The sequence below is a fragment of the Culex pipiens genome, chromosome 2 (assembly GCF_016801865.2).
Source record: "Culex pipiens pallens isolate TS chromosome 2, TS_CPP_V2, whole genome shotgun sequence".
Classification (NCBI taxonomy): domain Eukaryota; kingdom Metazoa; phylum Arthropoda; class Insecta; order Diptera; family Culicidae; genus Culex; species Culex pipiens.
The window spans coordinates 217585554-217602156 of NC_068938.1; the positions used below are offsets into that span (position 1 = coordinate 217585554).

Here is a 16603-nt window from a genome sequence, read left to right on the forward strand (position 1 = left end):
TTGGAAATAGTAAAACAGTTGAATACTAAGTAATCGATAAGAAGCATTAGAATAGTTGAACAATTGAATACTTAGTAATCGATAAAATGGATTAAAATATGTATTTGGCAAATATCAGCATTTATTTGGCTTATAAGGGAAAATTATTATAATTTGAGTTAACAAGTCAGCAAAATGTCTAGCGTTCAATGTTTTTCTCTTTTATTTTTTTAAGACTGAATATATTTACATATATTTACGATTTTAAATTTGAAAAAAACTCATATTAAATTATTTTTAATCAAACACCGGCATCTGGGGCAAATAAGGACAAATGTAACGAATCAATACAGGTATTTAGGCAAAAAATGCAAAATGTTTTGGATGACTTTGGCTAAAACAGGAACAGAACAAAACAGTTTACTAACCGACATACAAATTTACTTGAAGTTAATTTGTAAAACATGTTTTATATGTGAATTCAAAACTTATCTAGAATTTTGAATTGACTAGTATTATTTTATTTGATGTAATTTTTTGTTTTTTAGACATATAAATGAAATTTTTGAAGCTGTTTTACTCATGTCATATAAAAAAATTAAAAGAGAAAAAAAGAAAGACTTATGTAATTTGAATCGCAAATAAAAAAAAATGAATCATATTGGAATCAAAAATTGTAGCTGATTTAAAAACCAAAACACCACAAAAAAAAAACAAAATTGATTGTTATCAATTTTTAATTTCTTTCAGGCTATTTAAAAACATTCGCCTTTGTTTAGATTGAAGTAATCTTCACTTCAATCTAAACAAAGGCGATTAATATTATTAAGCTAATTCTATGATTTTTAGCTTGAAAACATAAAAAATATAATATATATTTTATTACTGATATAAAAATTTCCCGGGATCCCGGGAATTCCCGGGATTTCAAAAATATTTTTCCCGTTTCCCGGGAAATCCAAAACCCGGGAAAATTGGACGCCCTATTTCCACCTATCAAGACACGTGATGTTTGTCTCTAACCCTAGGAATAAAGTCAGGTCAGTACAGTCAGCAGTAATAACAGCTGTTTGCACCTGTGCTGGGCCGAGCCATGTGGGTAAGGTTGGCCTTGGCCTCCAGGAGCTGCTGGTGCTTGATGGCGTTCACTGTGTCGTAACGTGAACGTGTTTACAAACATTTTGGCGCACCGCCAGTTGTGACATTTTGGAGGATGCGCTATCAGCAGTATTTCTGGAATGTTATTTTGAATTAACTGGAAAAAGTGTGTTACGGCGCAGCTACAATTTTGTGAGGATAACTTCAAGAAACCAGCTTCTTGGAATAGCAAAATCTGAAATGTGTGAATGTACATTAAAATTATTTAAAAATGTAATGCAAGCAACATAAGTTTTAAAAAAACGTAATTTAAATTGTGTGTAATTACGTTACTCTACATGTTGAAGTATAATTAATCTATAATTTTATTATCTTAAATATTGTTAGAATTTTGGGAGTGGTTCTTCTCAAATTCATAATAGTAATTGTAAAATAGTTTTTCAATCATTCGTTTTCCGAAAAAAAAACCATAGTTAATTTTTTTGCGGTTATGTGAAAATCAAATGAAAATTAAACGCGGTAAAAAATGAAATTTTAAAATGAAATCATTCAGTTGCATGTATTTCCGTCGAAATGTTGAAATTAGGAATTTTTGGCTCTGATTTTTTAGCCGATTTCAAAAAAAATTTGGGTACTGCGCAAAAATTCAATTTTCTTTAAATTCTACACTTTTACGTGTTCACGTTTACACCTCTTATAAATTCAGGAAGTTTGAATTTCTGGCAAACAATAATTTTTCAGGTGTTTTCTACAGTTTCGCAAACCAACTTTTCTTTGTATTTTTTTTTATTTGGATGAAACTCTGTCCATGCATTCCCTAGGTTAAAACAAGTAGGTAATTTTGCATAGTTAGTTTTTTTTCAAACAGGTTTTGGAGGCTGGTTAAAAAAATGGGTATGTAAATGTATGAAATTCTGTATCTTGAGAAGAGATTTTTTGTAGGTTATAATTAGGACTTTTCGGAAAAATTGGTACACGGAAAAAAGAGGAAACTTAAGTTCCCGAATTACGTATTTAACGTAATTTGACGTAGTATATATATATATATATTTTTTTAGGTTATTATCTTGAGTTTGTTTTTGGGATAAATGTTTCCATTTATCCCAAAAACAAACTCAAGACCTGGACAAAAATGATTGAAATATTTTTTTAAAGCAAAATTGAATTTGCAATCGAAAAGTACTTTTTGCAATTCCGTCGTGAAACTACTTACTTTTCCTGTCATTCTTGAACGACGAAATAGCCTACTTTTCGGTACCAAAAATAGCAGAATCGAATAGCAACACTTTTCAAAATAAATGCTGAAAAGTTCTACTTTTCAGCACTGAAATGGGTGCTGAAAAGTTGAACTTTTCAGCACTTGTTTCGAAAAGTAACACTTTTCAACATTGTTTTGATTTAAACGATTTATTGACAAATACATGAAAATTTGACTTAAAATTTCACTCAATGGGTGTTTTTCGGAATTGCAAAAAAAATTTGTATGGAACTCGTTGCAAAACTTGATTTTTTCAGCACTCGTCGTATTTATCCAACTCGGTGAACCTCGTTGGATAAATGTACGACTCGTGCTGAAAAAATCCTCTTTTTGCAACTTGTTGCTAAAAAACTAAAAACTAAAAAGTGTCACCTAATTAGCCTGTTATTTTCAACTGACGATATCTCGGAAATTATTGGTCCGTCAAATGTAAAAATATGAAACTATTGTGAAATTTTGTCATCATTTTAATAACAATATTTTAAATTTTATGATTTGGTCTAAACTATGAATTTAGAAAAAAATTCTATTTGTAGACCTTTTCAAAAGTAAAGATAGATTTGAAAAAATACTGATTTTTAACAAAAGTTTAATTTTTTTACATTGAAAATCGGACCAATAGTTTCCGAGATATCGTCAGTTTTAAATAATTGGCTAATGAGGTGACACTATTCATCGATCCGAATTATTTGTATTTTCGAATTTCATAGAATTTTAAGCCAAATTTCCCTTCCCTGTGCTAAGAGATGCAGAGAAAGATGGTTTTGTTTGTTTTTTTTTTTTTTAATAAGAGTGCTCGCAAAAGTTTTAAATAAGCGAATTGAGTTCTATGTTTTTGCTAAATATGAATATTATTTACATTTCCGGCCTGACGATAGTATTGATTTATTTTTGTAGGCATTTTTTTTAAATGTATTGATATTTGTTTTTTTTTTTATATTTGTTTTAATGAAAATAATTCCCAATAAATGAAGTATTTTCGTAATTTTAAATAATAATATAAATTTAGATCGACACTTTTTCAAAGATTTCCTGATTTATTTGAAATTTATTTTTCAATTTTTTTCTAGAATCTATTTCTTTTTCTTGAAAGTTGTTTTTGTTTGAAAGTTTTAAGAATATGCTTAAAATCACAGATTATTTTTTTTAAATATTTTTGAAACTTTACCTTTATTTGTATCTTTATTTTGCGATTTATTACATCCACATATCTTCATAATATGGATTCAGATAATCAATGCAATATTTTTTTTCAAGATATTCATATCCCCTATTTTTTTCTTATTTCAAATTAATTTAGAATTTTGCTTGAAAATTGATTAAAAACAAACAGAGAAAAATATATAATCAAAGCAGCAAATGAAAAGTTCGACTTAAAATTAGTGTTCCGAAGTCACTATTTGTGTAAAATTAAAGTTCTTATCCAAATCTGTAATAATATTTATGATGCAGAAATATGTCTCGTATGATATCAAAACATACGAGACATATTTCAAAAAAAGAGGAACGTTGCAACGCCGGAATGTGTCAATCTGACTTTTTTACAACAAAATTAATATTTTTTGTCTTAAAAAAGTTTTGATCATTGACCAATCACCAATTTGTCATGTTTTATGTGACTGTGCCAATGTTTAGATTTTTTCAAAAGAGTAGTACCTTATAAAATGAATAGATTATTGATGTATAGCAATTACTAATGATTTTTTTCTTTCAATTGAAAATAAGTGGACCATCAAAGATACATTATGCATTAAATATGCGCCTTTTTGGTATATAAATCTATTTTCCCGTCCAAAAAATCCATTATCTCCTCGCCACCGTTAATCAATCGACCTAATGCATTATTTTATCATCAACCTCCAATAATCGCTTCACACCTCTCACTTTTGAAGTTATTTTTTTTTTCTTTCGAAAACTCTCAACCGACTCCGACTGCCAGACAGCGTGCCTTTCGCACCAGGTTTGCTCAATTCTCCAACTTCTTCTGATTTGATTTGCACGCTGCCGATTCACAAGTTGATCTCAAAAGGCTAACCAACTGAGCACTGCTGAGACTGGTCACCGTATATTAATGTCAAAACTATCAACCATCTCTGCGTTTGTAATGAGACGAGACTCTTCCAAGGGGGATTGCACCAACCAACCAACTCAACTATTTCAGTGAGCATTTTTCGCACAATTCTTTAATGTTTTTGTTTCACTTCGCACTTGTTAAAGCCTTTGGGTATTGTCACTTGAAGTTGTGAACAAAAACAACAGAAAAAAAAACACATTTTTATGTAGGCTTGCAGCAACGACTCCAAAGTCGACTCTTTAGGAGTTGGTACCCATTGCCAATTGACAAAACAGTACCATTCACCGTCCACCATGTGTGTTTGTAACTTGATGGCAATAAACATATGCACTGAATGGGTACCTCTCCAAATGGGGTATTATGTAAAGCAATACTCTGTTTTTCGGTCTAAAGTGGACACAATCACAGTTTTAAACTGTTTTTTTCCTGCTTTAGTCAGCAACAAACGAAAGAATCACGGTATCATAACATTGAGGTACTTCAAAACCGTTTTGTAGAACCAACATTTGCTCGCAAAAATGGGTTGTTCTAGGTTTGCTTTTGCACCACACACACTTGATAAGTCACTTCGGCTAAAACCACACCTGTGAGCAGCAAAAACATCAACCTTGCCCAATGCGAGGGGGCACACCTCTTCACGTGCAATTTAATTGACAATTCCAGATAAGAACACCCGCAGAACGTTTAGAACACACACCACATCGCCGGAATCACAATCCGTTCTAAAACGCGCGAAAAATCACACCCACCGAGGAGAGGAAGCACGTGGTGACCGCGCGCGCGAACTTAGTGGCAGTCACTAGTCGACTAAACGGGACCGACGTTTGGTCGATTTTTCGTTGGTGTGCACTACTGATTTTTTTTGTCTTTCTTTTGGCTCGTCAATTGCAGCTCGGTTTGGGTGTTCAGCGCAGATATAGATAAATTTCAGGTTGGTACGATGCGACACGATGGAGCGGGTTTGAAAATAAAAACAAAGTGGAAAAAAATAGATTGGAGAGATACTCTAAGCCGGCCCCCCTTTTTTGCTGATTTTGGATCAAATGCACCGAACGTGGTGCGATACCGTGTGTGGAGGACTGTGTGGTGGAGTAAATTTGAACTTCGTTGAATTAAATTTGGCTTTATTTTAAAATTTCTAAAATAAGTCCGGTGGATTTTTTTTGTCTGCCTTTGTGGATCAATCGGACCGCGCACTGGACTCACAATCCAGAGGTCGCCGGTTCGAATCCCGAGGCGGACGCAAAAAATTCTAAGTGTAAAATATAGGTATTCGGTGCCCTCTCCCCGTGCCCATACCTTCACACTTAGGAGACCCGGGAGGCGGAGTCTTGTCGCAAAAAGAACGATACACGCCTGTGGAACCGTAGACGAAACCGCAAGGTTTAAGAGGGCCACATTATAAGGTGTTACGTCTAGTGCGTCCATCCCGGGAATTCCCGGGACAAAAATCCCGGGATTTTTCCAAAACCGGGAATTCCCGAATCCCGGGATTTTTCATAATTTGTCCCGGGAATTCCCGAAATTGAAAAAAAAAATCAAATTGTATTCTGGAAATTCAGATTTCGTTGTGGAAACAGATAACAAGTGAATATTAGCAATCGATAAGAATTTTAATGCATTATCATTTTTATTCGGCATATATATACTTTCATTTGGCTATTTAGGGAAAATTGTTAAAATTTTAGTTTACCTAATGCCTAGCGCTTTAAATATTTTCTATTTAATTTTATATATTTTTTAAAGACTGGGTTATATTTACGTATATTTGTGATTTTGAATTTGAAAAAAAATCATATAAAATTATTTTTCATCGAATTAAGACAGCTGTTGTTGCCATTTTTGCATAATGTTTTGATTGACTTCATTAAAACAGGAACAGAACAAAACAATCAGTACATCGATTTTCAAATTTATTGCTCTGAAATCTCCTGTAACTATTCGACTGTAGTGTCGATTTTCCCCAGCTGGCAGTAGTAACACAAAGATAATTTTTAAAATATGTTTTATATAAAACGTGAATTTGAAAACCTATCTAAAATTTTACATTGACCGGTATTATTTCACTTTCTAGTTTTTTTTTATACATTTTGAAAGATATTTTTTTTGGCTTTTCTAGTCACTTCATCTACAAAAATAAATAAAAGAAATATATTTATAATAGACATATTCAATTTGAATCACAGTCTATTTAAAATTGTGGTTAATTTAAAATCCAAAGCACAACACAAATAAAAAATCATTTTTAATTTCTTTAAAGCTTTCAAAAAACTGCTGTACTTGTTTCGATTTAAGTGTAGATTATCACCAATTATTATTTTTGAGCTTATTCCAGATTTTATGCTGGAAAACATAATCAATATAACGAAAACATAGTTTTTATGAATGTTTCAAAAATTTCCCGGGATCCCGGGAATTCCCGGGATTTCAAAAATATTTATCCCGTTTCCCGGGAAATTCGAAACCCGGGAAAATTGGACGCCCTAGTTACGTCGATTCCGTTTTTTTTCCGGATTTTTTTTACAATGTTTATTTCTTGCATCTATTCAAAAATGCTTCAATTTTTTCATTAACAAGGCAGTTGCAAATATTGTTTTAATCAGTAAATCTTTCAAAAACCTTGAAAATTTCAGTGGAAACAGAGTCCTTCTCTGGAATTTCCCACAATTATTATGTACAACTTTATGAAAATCTGTAACTTTGAAAGGAAAGGTTTGATCGCTTTGGTGTCTTCTGCAAAGTTGTAGCTTACGATAGGACTTTTCAGAATATGTTTTATATCGGAGTTATGAATTTTGAAAATTAGAATTTGCACAGTAATTTCGAGTTTTTTTTTACCCAGAAGGAGGGTAACCGTATAAATTACACAATAAAAAATAATGTAAATTTGGAAGCTGTAATTTTGGAAGGTTGAATATTACCTCTTTTATGAGGTAATTTTACCTCAATTAAGACTGAAAAAGTGACATTACACCACAAAAGTGATAAAATTACACATTTCCAGAGGTAAAATTACACATTTTCCCTGACATAAAAAATGTACCCCTTCCTAGATGTAATATTACCATGATTTTTTTTTCTGTGTAGAGGTGATGCGTTCTTATGGTATGAGATAGAACCGGGTTCAATTCCCCGGCGGAATACAGTGCACAATTTTTTCGCTAATTATCTTCTTTATTCAATGTTTATCACTTTCCAATGTTTCTCACCATGAGACATGTGTTGCTCTAATGCAATCGAAAATGACTTTACTTTTTTTTCAATAAAGTGTGTTGATTTCAACTTATATGTATTCTAAAGTTTTCGAAAAATGTTACATTTTTGCAATCAAAAACTACTTCACGAAAGGAAAAAACCTAACCCAATGTTTTTGAAAGACTGTTCAGAAAAACATAGTTTATACTCTCAAAAAAATTACCCATTTCTTTATTCAACTTTTTTGACTAAAAGTTAGGATCCTAAAATACGATTTTTTATGTGGCCAAATCTGGTTCTAAAGACATAATATTTTTTTTAGTGTAATTTTGAAAAATATTGAAAATGTGGTATTTTTTTAATATTTTTAAAAGCATAAGGACGTTGCAAATATTTTTCAAAATTTATGATATAGACTCGAAAAATTAAGGGATGAGAATCATCTAAAAAGAATTTAAAATGCATTTCCCTGCTTTGATAATCACTTTGAGCATGATTGAAACAGTCAAAAAATATGTTGAAGCTTTGTGATTTTTTTTTCGGAAAACATACCACCTCAATAAATTTCACATCACTATTTTCATTGAAATATTGAAACTATGGCAAGTATTTTAAATTTTTCAATTTTTATTTTATTTTTTTCCCTTCCTTCGACTTTGGCCAGCGGCAAGGGACGTAAACTTTGAAAAATATTTGCAACGGCCTAATCAAATTTTCCATTTGATTTGACCGAATTTTCGAATAAGTGCACTGTTTTGGAGTTACTTTTGAATTATAAGTTAAGGAAATTCAAAAAAATATGCTTTCACAATACTTTAAGAAAGAAGACAAACATTTTTGAAATGCAGAAAAAATTTCCTACATTTTTCTATCTGAGATTTTGAAAATCGGACCATTAGTGTTTGAGAAATAGCCTTACAAAGTATTCGAATCTATGACAATGAGCTTTTCTAAGTGACACCTAAAAACCTGTAATTTTCAACTGACAATATATCGGATATATTGGTTCGATTTTCAATGTTTAAAAAGAAGCTTTTGTGATTTTTTTAATCTTTTCAATAAATAATTTCAAAATTTGGTCTAAAATATGAAATGGGAAAATTTATCTATTTTTCAATAGTTATGCTTGATTTGAACTTTTTTCAAATAAGGAAAATTTTTCAGCCTTTTAAAAATATTTTTTCGGAGTTACTTTTTTTTCGAGAAGTATTTTCTAAATGCACTAAAAAATAAAAAGAAATTAAAATATACTTCTGAAGTGGGTAACTTGAGAACGTACAATCTATCAAAAAAAATTTAAAGTACTTTTCAATTGCAAATTCAATTCGTTTTTTTTTAATTTACTTGTTCGTTTTTACAACGTTTACAAAAAACACTAAAAAAAACTCTGAAACCATATTTTGCACCCTCATGCACTTTGGCTCAAACAAAATATTTTTTAAGTCTCCTGAAACATATCAGAAAATATCCAAATAAAAAAAACGGAATCCAGCATTTAGTCCGCTGCAAATATTTTTTGAAGTTTAGCATTAAAGGCATTAAAATAAAAAAAGTATAAAAATTGAAATTACGAGCCATGGTATCAACATTTTAATGAACAGAGTGTTTTAAAATGCCTTATACTGCCGATGTTCGCATAAATGTCCCATATGCAAAAACAGCAAGCTGAGAAATACGCATTTGAAGTTTGTCCCATACATAAGGCTACGTGTTAAATTTTCGCGATAAAACTGGATTTCCTCCTGATATCTAGAACAAAGTACTGGATGTTATAGGCTCTTTCGAAAGAGCACACAATTTTGAACCAAACTGCATCAATAACTCGAAATCGATGAAAATGCATATGGGACATTTATGCGATCAGGAGCAGTATACATCTGTACAGTCCAAATACTAAATACTGACGAATTTTTTTTTTGCTGTGCTGTACATCGAAATTTCATAAAAGTTCAAAATATTTTTAAACGAGCCCAAACATGCTTTTTATGATAATCAATCCAGAAAAATGCATTTTGGATTGTTTTCAGTTGATTAGACTTTTGCTTTCATCAAAATTTTGAAGGTTTTTGAGATTTTTTTGCCCCCTATTTTTTAAAACCAATTTTGAAGGGGGCGACATAAATTGTGATGAATATTTTCAACGGCCTTAGTAATAAAAAAATAAAATAAAAAAAAAACATCTTTCTCCCTGCGTGTATAACCTACAACTTTGCCAAAGACACCAAATCGATCAGAAAATTCCTTCTCAAGAGACATAGTTTTATACATTTACATACCCATTTTGTATGACCAGCTCCCAAAATTGTATGGAGACTTCTATGAAATAAATAAATAAATAAAAAAAATGGTTTGGCCTAAATCAATTGAATACATTTATTTTATGTTGGGTGCCAACATTCAAACTTACAGTAAGATGAATTGTTTTTTGTAAGATTATTAACTTCGAATAGTTTTGGAGAAATTTGCGTTTGACGACAAATTTAACCATTTGCTTAATTCATAAATTCAAAATTGAATTCATTCTAAACTCACCCCTTCCGACGGTTATATCACCCCTAAAAAAATCGCTTCAACCCGCCAAACTTCGCGCGAGCGGTGAAATCAAATCGTCAACTAGCGCTGAACGGTAGCACTAAACGAGCTTGAAAAAAAAATCACCCAAACGAATTTCCTCACTGCCACTAACTCTAACTCGTCGTTCTGCGCCTGGTGCTTTAAATTCCTCCAAATTCCAAAACAACACCACAAACAACTAAAGTGCACTTAATTTTAGCTGCCAAGTTGCAGTTTAGTGGCGGGTATTTTTTTTTAGTTTTCAGTGTCTCTGGAGCAGAAATTGAGCACTTTCGGGGGCGCGAAAGCCAAATATCTCTCGTTAGTTTTGGTTGTGTTTTGTGTTTTAGCGGGGTGATTTCCCACAATTAACTGAAAAGGTGTTGAAATAGGCGAAATTAATGACAAATTAAATCCATTGTTCAATAGGTCGTTGCGTAGAACAAGGTGGTTTGTAATATTGGAAACATTATTGCTAAGTTGCGTAAACGCCTTCTTCAATCTTGATAGTTGAGCTGTTCCAAATTGTTGCGACAAAACTTTCAGTAATTGGGTTAATTGGAATCAATTAGAGACCGTTTTCTATTAAGGTATTTGATACTTTGAATAAAGAATCTAAAATTTCATTTGAACGATCCGTTGTTCATCTAGCAAATTTAACTTTAGGAATAAAATCCAAATTTAATCAAATGCCCGTGAAGATCACGTTCCCACCGTGGGAGACTGGTCTGTCTCGCTCGCGTAAATCGCACAATTTCACGCGTGTGGCCACTAGTGTCGTGCCGTGGCCATCGTACCGGCAGCATCCCCAAGCTAAATTGGATTACGGGCATGAATAAAGGCAGTTACCGACCCGATTTGTGAAATTGAGTAAAATGTATTCCATACTTTCTATCAGCTTTGTAAAAAGTATAACTTCAGGAGCTAACTTGAGTCAAACTTTGCATGCAACTTTGTATGGATGAATTCCTTGAAGCATACTTTTAGGAGTTTTTCAGTTTAAATTTTGCAACTTCACCTCACTCGGGTCGCACCAGTAACCCGATTTCTGGCCTTGAAGATTCAATCAACCAACTGGTAGAGTTTATTTCCATCCTTGGACCGTGGTCGTGGTGGCCAAGCGTAAACAACAGCGCCATTAGCCCGAGGAACGCCGTTTTTGCCTCAATACTTCTAAATTTACCGCGGTGAATTTTTTTGTACAATTTATTTCTTTCTTCTTGCTCAAAAATCGATGCCCAGCATGTGGTGGTCGATCAGATCAGATCTAAATTAAGCGTAAATTAGGAGCACATTTGTCACGGCTCGCGGTGGCCGTGCACAATTTTGCGACGATCGCCGAAAACCACGGGAAACGAATGGAGAAATTTGAACTTTTTTGATCGCTTCTTGAAGAACGAGTTGTTTGCCCACAGCACTAATCAATCTCCCCCCACAGCTGGTGGGCATCACCACCGCCGATAAAAGTGCCATCGATCAAAGATTGGCAAACGGGTGCTGTTTTAAGACATCTTATCTAAGCATAATTGCATAAACTTGGCACAAAGGCGCCAACAAAATGAAATCGAAATGCTTCTCGCTGGCTGGTTGGCGCCCAATTGGGCGAATCATTCAAGCGGTGGACATTTAAAAAAACAAGCGAAAACAAAATATGCCAACACGTGGGGTTTTGGTTTTGGAACAGTCGTAAGAAAGAGGAACGATATCGAGAGACAGTAGTTAAATGGCCTTAAAGTATCTTGGGCAGTCGAGCATGGAAATGAGACTTTTTATGGAACGATAGCAATTTATTGTTTCTTGAAACCAATTAATTTCATATCGATGTAATGAGGCTTTGAAATACTTATATCAGCTTCATATAGAAATTTGAATAGACTCATGTCAAAATAAACTATGTTTTATTTATAAATCAACTACAAAAATTAGGAGTTTTGCTGTTTTGATTGTTTTAATTAACGTTGCTGAGGTTGAGAAAATTATTATTTTTAAAAATTATTAGAAGTGTATATCTTGGCATAAAAATTTACAAAACGACTCCTTTTTATTGAATAAAAAATTGAACTTGTTGATGGTGAAAGCATGGTTACAATAAAAAAACGAATTATGTTTGAACTTATAGTAATTTTAATAAAAGTTTATTTTTATTGCATTATGTTTTCGTATGTTAAACAAATTTAAATAAACAGAAGCCAAGTTAACGGAAAAAATGTGTTTGATCGTTCATGGAGCACTGTAGCAAAATTTCACAAAAGTTATTTTCGATTTCAAACTTGATTTTACATCGGAAATGAATTTTGAGAAAAAACGATAGTATTTTGGAAACTTTCTAAAAATTGCTTTTTTTTCCTAAATGTCTAACTTACTCAAAAACAATTTTGGCACAAAGTTGGCACCTTTTGTCCACTGAAAAAAAATCTAGGGAAAAGTTTTTTGTGATTTTTCTTTAAGTTCACAGGCCTGCCTAACCTCAAGCCAGATCCGGCCCGCGAATCCATTTCATTCTTCCCACGATATAGATTGAAAACAGTTCGATTACTTGTCCTTTGAGATATTCCATAAATAATATGAGTAACTAAATTAAAAAAATATATATGCTGGAGATATAATATTCACATTTTTTACCAAAAAATCAAATTAGAAACATTTATTTGTTTTTTTAATGCTTTAAAAATAAAATGTTGCTAATTCAACAAATTATTTGCATTTCGCTTTTGTCTTTTTGTTGAAGTAAACATTTTTGTTCAACATTAATTTAAAGCATTTATTTTGTTTGAATTTAATTGAAAACATTTTTTTTATTCATAGCTTATTTTTATTTGGTCTTCTTAGGTGCTGCGACCAGGTTATTATCGAGGATCGGTTCAAAATCAAATATATATAATACATAACAAAAAGACTGACGAGGGTTACTTGGTTCAAGCGGGTCTGACAGGTCTGAACCCGGCGCTGTTTTCAGATAATTCAAATCATTTCTAAATTAACATGTTTCAGAGTTATATTGAAAACCATTGAAAAAATGCCACAAATCAAACAAATTTATCTGTTTTGTAAAAATGTTGAACACATTATTAACAAACGATTTGATTGCTGGCTACAAATGTACAGAATGAAAATTAATTTCAATTTCTATCAGTTTCACTGCGTTTGCCTTAACTTAAAGTTTATTATTTTGATGAACTTGAATAAAATTGATACTTGAAAAAAAAAAACATCAAAATAAATATGTAATCTTTTAAAAACATATTTTTAGTGATAATATTTTGCTTCAAAAATAAACAAATTAATCATTCTGAAAATAAAGATCGCATCAAATATTTTACCAAAATTTAAAAATGTCTGAAAATAAGTCAAGAATTCGAAGAGCAAAAATATATTATTCCATAAACACTATATTTTAAAGAAATTTGCAGAATAACGAAAACATTTAAAATATTTTGTAAAATATCTGTGCACAGCATTGCAAAAATGTTTTTTAAATGTTAAAAAGAATTTAAATACAAACAAAGTTTCAATAAAAATTTATGATTGCATTTATTGATTGAAATTATGATTTTTATATTATTCTGGTGAGGAAATTGACCTTTAAAAAGAAAGATTGAAACACCCAAAGTTAAAGAACGAGAGGATAGTCCTCACGAAAAGAAACGTGAGGAAAGTGCTATTTTGCAAGAGTATAGTCCTCTCGCGTGTTCATTCGTTCATTGGAACAGTTCATCCTATTGAGTGGCTTATATGGACAAATGACTGCCACTTAGTCACCGAACCATGGTGGCCCATACGGCAAAGGCATGGTTCAATATGCCGAAGGTCTTGGGTTCGAGTCTCGGTGCCGGTTTTTTTTTTTTTTGACAGATGAACTTTTTTTGAAGATGAACCCATGAGTAAAGTACTCTCGTTAATTTCGGGATTTATCCTCTCCGTCCGCACACAGTACCATTTTACTACCGAATCGTGCTCTTTATCCTCTCGTATGCCGATGCCCAGTTCTGGGTGAACGACCAATGAAATTTGAATCTTTGTTAAAAGTTAATGATATCAAGGCTATCTAATTGCAATCGACAAAAACAATCACCAAACAATTTATACAATTTAAAACATTTTTAAACACAGTTTGAAAGTTAATTTCAAAATCTACATGCATATATTAATGTTATTTGTGTTGTTATTAATTTGTTTTCTTTTCTTTTTTAACAAACATTATTTTTGGTTCGCCATTGCTTCAGAAAAATCAACCTTCAAAAAAAGGTTGGGCACCCCTGCTTTAGAACCAGATTTAATTAACTAAAAAGTTAATAAAATGCATATGGGACATTTATGTGAACAGAGGCATTAGAGAATTGTTCAGTTATGACATTTTGAAAAATAACGCATATTGAGCAATCAACATCACATTATTGATCGTTTTTGACAATCAACTAAACTGATTTTTATGAAATTTTATTTTGATGAAAACATAGAAGACAGTTGTTATTAAATTTCTAACATAAAAATATGAAGAAATACAACATATTGTTTAATGACACTTGCCTTTGTTTCCTTTCTGCCCGTTGAAAATATTTGTAACGACCTCAACCATGAATGAAAACGCACCAACTTCAAATTCATTCTCTCTTGTCTCCCATTCCACCGCTCGCCGTGAATGAACACCCCAAAAAGAGCCATTCATCAAAACCCGCAACAAAGTTGTTTCATCTCTTCCCCACCTTCATCAGCGCCACTAGAACTGCTCGAAACATTCCTAGCAGCGCCACAGAGCTTCCACCTGGTGGCCGCTAGCCGAAACACCCAATCGCGCGCGCGCGCTCCAACTCGCGAGAGTCGAGCAAAAATTCAAATCGCTCGTGGCTTTCGCGGTTGAATGAATTTTGGTGTCTGCGGTTCGCCCATGCGTAACCGCCACTTTTTTGGCCTCTTTTGTTTTTTTTTTTCGGGCATATCGCACCACAGAGAGTGTCTTCGCGATATCAATTTGACTTTCAAATTAACCCAGCGCAGCAGCAGCGGTGGCGGTGCCAGGAACAGTCAAACTAATAAATTTATCAGATTGCGCAAGATAACGTTCTTGTTTAGGGGTTTTGGAAGAGACTCTTGCTGGGTGCGATGATAAGACAGTTGTGCGAAATGGATCGCCAGGCACTCGATCATGGTCGCTGATGCATCACAATTACGTGATTTGGACCGATTAGTGTAACCGGTTTTTGATTAATTATGTTGTATGCCTAATTAGACCACCCTCGAGCTACTTACTCAACGCTGATCTCATCAATTCCTTCGGAAAAAAAACCTCCTCGCATATTCACTCACATTAGATAACATTTTTGCCTATTTGAATTGAAAATTTATTCAGCGCTCATCAGCTCATCAAATGTACTCACCTAATTGCAAAATGCATTGAAATGATTGTTAAACGAAAATGCTTAATGCGAGCTCCACGCCGCATGCCGAATTCATCATCGCATATTTGCGCCGATTATAATTATTGAGTGGAGAAGAAGAAGAAGATGAAGAAGCTCATGCGAGGTAAAATTGATTGTTTTCGCTTGTCGAATTTTTATTGTACGATTGATTGATCGATCGGATCGCTTTGATATGAGATATGTATATTGAGTGAATGAATTATACGCATAAATCAGAGTAATTAGAAGAGTCTTTATATTATTTTGATCAGATTCGGCCGATATTTGAATTAAATTTAGAGATTTCAAAAAATAATCAATTTGTGTGAAAAAACGACATCCCTCGATTTAAAGATGATTTTCAAAGATAAAATCTCTAAAAACTGGTCGAAAAATAGCCAAAATCATAACCTCTTCAAACTTGTTTGTAAAATTAAGTGTCTTTATTAGTTATGCTTAATTTGCATTGATATTATAATTGAAATAACACTCTTTTCATTATTTTTTCCAGAAGCAATTTCTAACAGAGCAATTCTTAATTACTTCAAAGGGCCGCCCACAACCGCTCCAATTCGCACACACAGTGCAAACGATTGTTGTAAAACTGACATAATTACATCAACGGATCTAATCCACCTTAACCGACATCACATCGTGGTCGCTCTACTACCGGACGCTAACTAGCGGAGGGTTTTGTACTACTCTCACCCCCTCCCTCCAGATCACACGCAGCAGCAGCACACTTTATGTAACACGATCTTGCCGCGAGCGATAAACTTGAAGGTCTTGTACTAGTAGGTACTAAGGGTACTCTGACTGGTTCACTGAGCTGGTGTCAAAAGAAAAGGTTCAGAAAAAAACTGAAACAGACTGCGATTGATGAGAAAAACTAGATTAGTTGTACTCTGCTCCAACTTTGTATTTCCTCTTCATCAGTCGCGAGACTCAAATGGCGATGTGAAATGAAAGCGAAACTATGAGGAAATTATCGCATAAGGTTTTTTTTCTTCTTCTGTATTTACCTAGGAGCAGAGCATTTCGCGATTTTTT

The 16603-nt window shown here is 32.9% G+C and overlaps 1 protein-coding gene across 4 annotated transcripts in view; it reads right to left on the reverse strand.

Moving 5' to 3' along the window:
* LOC120432588 (nostrin) overlaps window positions 1-16603 on the reverse strand; it is a 107222-nt gene that overhangs the window by 48992 nt on the left and 41627 nt on the right. The window lies entirely within an intron of this gene.